The following is a 6,048-nucleotide window of genomic DNA, read 5'->3' on the forward strand; positions in this document are numbered from 1 at the left end:
TATGCTAAGCAAGCCTACCGCAGACATGAGCGAGACAGATAAATATGAAGGCATGCCGGCTCGGACGTCGCCCGGATCAACAAGGTCCGCGTCAGGTGTTGAGGAACCAGGGCACCCTGACGAAAAGTGGGCTACTGGAACAAGAAGGCATCGGTGGGCAAGAGACGAAAACAGGGCGTTGTTGGAATGCTACTACGCAAGTAACCCCGGCGGAAGGGGCTACATGAATAGGATGAGGGACCTATGGATTCTTCGATACCCAACATCCACAATGACGGCGAAACAACTAGTAGCTCAGTGTTCCAACATTCGAAAGAAAGGACTGCTCTCACAGCTAGAGATTGACGAGGTACAACACAAATGCTACGGCAAGGAGGAGTCAGGACGCCAGGTCAGGGGGGCGATATCATCACCCCCACCCGAGATTGGGTACATAGCCCCAAGTGCGATAGGAGAAGGATCGTTGAGTGCGAGAGGAACTGACCTGAAAAATAGGATCATGGCCAAGCTTGAAACCTGGATCCCCCGTAGCCGGTTACCAAGATTACGTGAAGTACCCTCAGAAGGTCTGCTAGATGATGTTAATGCAGCACTACGGGCAATACCTACAACCACGATTACCGACACTAACAAGCTGATCTACAATACGGCAGCAGTGATCAGTGAGATGCTTGGCTACAAGTTGAACAGCGACAAGGGGCAGTACCCTCCATGGAGAAGGAGGCTAGAGGGCAAGATCAAAGTAGCACGGAGGGAGGTTAGCCAACTAACGGAGTTGCAGAAAGGTGCGACAAATAAGGTGCCTAAGAAATACAGCAAGCTGTCCATATCTGAGGCCTTGGAAACTGCCAAGCAAAGACTCACAGCCTTGGCCAGCCGCTTGAGGAGGTACACCAGAGAGATAGAAGGCAGGAGAATAAACCAGCTGTTCTCCACAGAACCAGCAAAGGTGTACTCTCAGTGGCAAGGGAACAATAAGAGAACAGCACCACCAAGGCTGGAGACGGAGCAATACTGGAAGAGCATATGGGAGAAGGATGCAACCCATAACGGCAATGCTCAGTGGCTAGAGGATCTGAGGGCAGACCACAGCGACCTCCCTGAACAGGGTCCAGTAACCATCACAGTGGCAGATATCCAAGAAAGGGTCTCCAGTATGAAGAGTCGGACAGCACCAGGGCCCGACATGGTTCACGCCTACTGGCTGAAGAAGCTGACTGCACTCCACGAGCGTCTGGCAGCACAAATGAACCAGCTGCTAGTTAACGAGAGACACCCGGAATGGCTAACTGAAGGCCGGACGGTCCTGATCCCCAAGGACCCCCAGAAGGGACCGGTCCCCTCCAACTACCGACCAATAACCTGCCTCAGTACTACATGGAAACTCCTGTCAGGCATCATATCGGCTAAGATGAACAGGCACATGGGTCAATACATGAGCGGGACACAGAAAGGAATTGGCAAGAATACCAGAGGCGCAAAACACCAGCTACTGGTAGACAGAACAATCAGCCGAGACTGCAAGACCAGACTGACCAACCTGTGCACTGCCTGGATTGATTACAAGAAGGCCTATGACTCAATGCCCCACAGCTGGATACTGGAATGCCTAGAATTGTACAAGATCAATGGGACCCTAAGAGCCTTCATCAGGAACTCAATAGGGATGTGGCGTACAACACTAGAGGCCAACTCCAAGCCCATAGCACAAGTCACCATCAAGTGCGGGATCTACCAAGGAGATGCTCTGTCCCCACTGCTGTTCTGCATAGGCCTGAACCCCCTCAGTGAGATCATTAACAAGGCTGGCTACGGATACCGACTAAGGAACGGAGCAGTTGTCAGCCACCTCCTGTACATGGATGACATCAAGCTGTATGCCAAGAGTGAACGAGACATCGATTCACTGATCCACACTACCAGGCTATACAGCAATGACATTGGAATGTCGTTCGGACTGGAGAAGTGTAGCCGGATGGTAACAAAGAGAGGGAAGGTAGTCAGAACTGAGGGGATTGAACTACCAGAAGGCAACATTGCAGACATAGAGGACAGTTACAAGTACCTGGGGATCCCACAGGCGAATGGGAACCATGAAGAGGCCGCTAGAAAAGCTGCAACCACCAAGTACCTGCAGAGGGTCAGGCAAGTCCTGAGGAGTCAGCTGAATGGTAAGAACAAGATCCGGGCCATCAACACGTACGCCCTGCCCGTGATCAGGTACCCTGCTGGGGTAATAGGCTGGCCAAAGGAGGAGATAGAAGCCACTGACATCAAGACAAGAAAGCTCCTTACCATGCATGGAGGGTTTCACCCCAAGTCCAGCACCCTGAGGCTGTACGCTAAGCGGAAGGAAGGGGGCCGGGGACTGGTGAGTGTCAGCACCACAGTCCAGGATGAGACAAGGAACATCCAAGAATACAATGGGAAGATGGCCCCAACTGACCGAGTGCTCAGTGAATACCTCAGGCAGCAGAAACCCAAGAAAGAGGAGGGAGACGAGGAACCATCATGGAAGGACAGGCCCCTGCATGGTATGTACCACCGGCAGATAGAGGAGGTGGCTGATATCCAGAAATCCTACCAGTGGCTGGACAAAGCTGGACTGAAAGACAGCACAGAGGCACTAATCATGGCAGCACAAGAACAAGCTCTGAGCACAAGATCCATAGAGGCTGGGGTCTATCACACCAGGCAAGACCCCAGGTGCAGGCTGTGTAAAGATGCCCCAGAGACAATCCAGCACATAACAGCAGGGTGCAAGATGCTAGCAGGCAAGGCATACATGGAACGCCATAACGAAGTGGCCGGCATAGTGTACAGGAACATCTGTGCTGAGTACAACCTGGAAGTCCCGAGGTCAAAATGGGAGATGCCCCCAAGGGTGGTGGAGAATGACCGAGCTAAGATCCTGTGGGACTTCCAGATACAGACGGACAAAATGGTGGTGGCTAACCAACCGGACATAGTGGTGGTAGACAAACAGAAGAAGACGGCCGTAGTGATCGATGTAGCGGTTCCGAATGACAGCAATATCAGGAAGAAGGAACACGAGAAGCTGGAGAAATACCAAGGGCTCAGAGAAGAGCTCGAGAGGATGTGGAGGGTGAAGGTAACGGTGGTCCCCGTGGTAATCGGAGCACTAGGTGCGGTGACTCCCAAGCTAGGCGAGTGGCTCCAGCAGATCCCGGGAACAACATCGGAGATCTCTGTCCAGAAGAGCGCAGTCCTGGGAACAGCTAAGATACTGCGCAGGACCCTCAAGCTCCCAGGCCTCTGGTAGAGGACCCGAGCTTGAAGGATAAACCGCCCGCAGGGAAAGAAGCGAGAAGAATATATATATATATATATATATATATATATATATAGAGAGAGAGAGAGAGAGAGAGAGAGAGAGAGATATGGATAGATAGATATATCTCATAATAATCTGACAATACTATAATATTGGCCATATTATATTTACATTACCACATTGAGATGATTTTAGTCTCATGAACAACATTAGCTAATTGTTATTTACTAACGAATCTTAAATGACTGTTCAGCACAGAAATAAAGCCCAACAATCATGTTTTACAGTCCCGTGGTCTCAGCCTCAGATACTCAACTAATCAAAGTGATGTCATGACAAAAATTAATGACCAAAAAAAACATTTTTTTCTCCTTCATTTATGTCAAACAAAGCTGTATGAAACGTTTCTCGTGGTTAGTATCGTGGTTGCTAGGCAACCTGAACAGCGCGACAAAGACTAGACCGTCCCATTTCACAAGCCTCTCACTTCCGCACTTCTCGTACTTATAGTACGCACCGTACGTAGTACGCGTAGTGCGCGTACTTCAAGCGTGAAGACCCTGAATTGGGACACAGCCGTTGAGGAGGTAATTTAGCCATTTAAATCAGCTTTCTTGGATCAAGGACACATCTAAAACCGGCAGGACACCGGCCCTGGAGGCCTGGATTCGACACCTGTGCCTAAAACAGAATGGGCTGCAATATTGGGGGCCCTGGGTTGCTGACCCAGTGCTTTGTGTTTAATTATAATTTTAAATCATTGTTATTCATGGTTTTAGTTCTTTTGAGGTTATTTTTGTTTTTCTAGTTTCAGTCAATGTGCCTTACCAGTATCCGTGTTACTACTCTGTGCTGTTTCTCCTGTCCCATGGTTCATCCCTCTGTTTAGTATCAAGTCTGTACGTCTGTGCCTGTCGTCCTGTTTTATTTTGGTAGTCTGTGTGTAACACACCCCAAGCAAGAGGGCGGCTGACAGATTATGTCTGGTTCTGAAAAAAACAGATAAATTATGAGATGGACGACAGGTAGTGTGTTTCCTCTCTCGCTTCTGCCAGATCTTTATTTAAACACATTCATGTGTTCACAACAGGTTGCAAAAACTTCTTAACATCTCTGTCTCACATTCCCAAAGCCCAAAATCAGAATAAACTAAAATAGTATAATAATAGTATAAACAAAAATCTAAACAGTCATCTCTGTTGTTTGTTACTAAGAGCTATAAATCACACTTTTTTTCACACATCGTTTGATAAAGCAAACATTCCAGTATTGTACCATATACTAATGGCGTATCTGTGTAGTGGAAATCTCCACATCAACATTGCAGAGCGATCAGAATTATTATAGGTTATTACACTAACTTTAGACAATAACAGTGACAACATATCAAACTGTCTCTGCGAACACATTAACTCAAATATACAGGAGCCGTGGTGTACTTTTGTTACAAGAGGGTGCCTTAAGTTTAGAAAACAACAAAGCTAACAGCTACTCTAGGATGTGGCGAGCTAAGCTAGCTCCTACTCTCGATCGTAACACATTTCAATGAGCAAAACAGACGAATACAGATCCCAGCAAAACAAACTGCTGGTCAGGTTTTACCCTTATTTGGCATGTAAATTATGTGGACCACATGTGTGGCCTTATTACTTACTAACCTGAAAAAAACAGATAAATTATGAGATGGACGACAGGTAGTGTGTTTCCTCTCTCGCTTCTGCCAGATCTGAAGACGAGCAGTAGCGTCACACTAAACCATCTCACTGGGGCGGAAGTGCCCCCTTGTGGCGTAACTAGGGATCACACCACATGTTGGATCTCCAACAAAAATCACAAGATTAAGGCCCTTCCTTAACAAAACTACACCTAAAAGCTTATACAATGTACAAAAATTAAATCACATAATGTGACCACACATTACAGTGTGTCACATGTGTCCTATGTTAATGTGTCGGGTTTTGCTTCCCTTGTCTCGTTAGCCCTGATTTGTCCTAGCTTTATTTCTCTCCTGTCTCCCATTCCCTGATTGCTCCTTCTGTGTATTTAAACCCTGTGTTTTTCGTGGTCTGTGTTGTGATCTCCCTTGTTCTGTACTGTGTGCTCTGTCTGCCAAGCCTGTTTAGTTTATTTGTAGTTTCAGTTTAGTTCGTTTTTGTGTCTAGCAATAAAGCTGTTTTTGAGTGCATCTTTGCCTGCCGTGAGTCTGCACTTTAGATCCACCATTCCTGCCTGCACACAGCCTTCACTTGACATGCAAACCCTCTGCATATGACGTTACGGGCCAAGACCTTGCTCAAAATCCCACACTTTGGTAATGCATTCATCTCCTATCTCTGTGTACTTTATTGTCCTTTTAAAACATTGTATGGGGGTGTATTACATCAAGTTTTATTTAAAGAACAGCAAATTGAGATCAAATGTTGGGGATATTTTGTAGATGTCTTTACTTTATCCTTGATTTGATAATGATGAATACTTTATTGATCCCTGTGGGGAAATTCCTCCCTGCATTTAATCCATTCACTCAGTGAAGCAGTGGGCAGCCACCAATCTAGCGCCCAGCAATGTGTATGGATGGTACCTTGCTCAGGGTGGCCTTTCATTGAACCGTTCGAATTCCCGACCATGGGGCCACCACTCTACCTACTGAGCTATCCCTGCCTCCCCTATTTACCTGCAATAGCTCAAAAACTGTTTCAGCCAAAATCTGTATTTTTTTCGTAAACGAAAAGAAAAAAACTGATTTAAAAAAA

At 46.9% G+C, this 6,048-nt stretch overlaps 1 protein-coding gene across 1 annotated transcript in view; it reads right to left on the reverse strand.

Annotated features, from left to right (window-relative positions):
• Positions 1 to 4,366, reverse strand: part of mylk4b (myosin light chain kinase family, member 4b) — a 54,566-nt gene extending 50,200 nt beyond the window's left edge. The window contains exon 1 of the mRNA XM_080886214.1: positions 4,124 to 4,366. The gene's annotated coding sequence lies outside the window, so the exon portion shown is untranslated. The remainder of the gene's footprint in view (positions 1 to 4,123) is intronic.
• Positions 4,367 to 6,048: the final 1,682 nt, after the last annotated feature.

Source organism: Rhamphochromis sp. 'chilingali' (assembly GCF_963969265.1).
Source record: "Rhamphochromis sp. 'chilingali' genome assembly, chromosome: 7".
NCBI lineage: Eukaryota > Metazoa > Chordata > Actinopteri > Cichliformes > Cichlidae > Rhamphochromis > Rhamphochromis sp. 'chilingali'.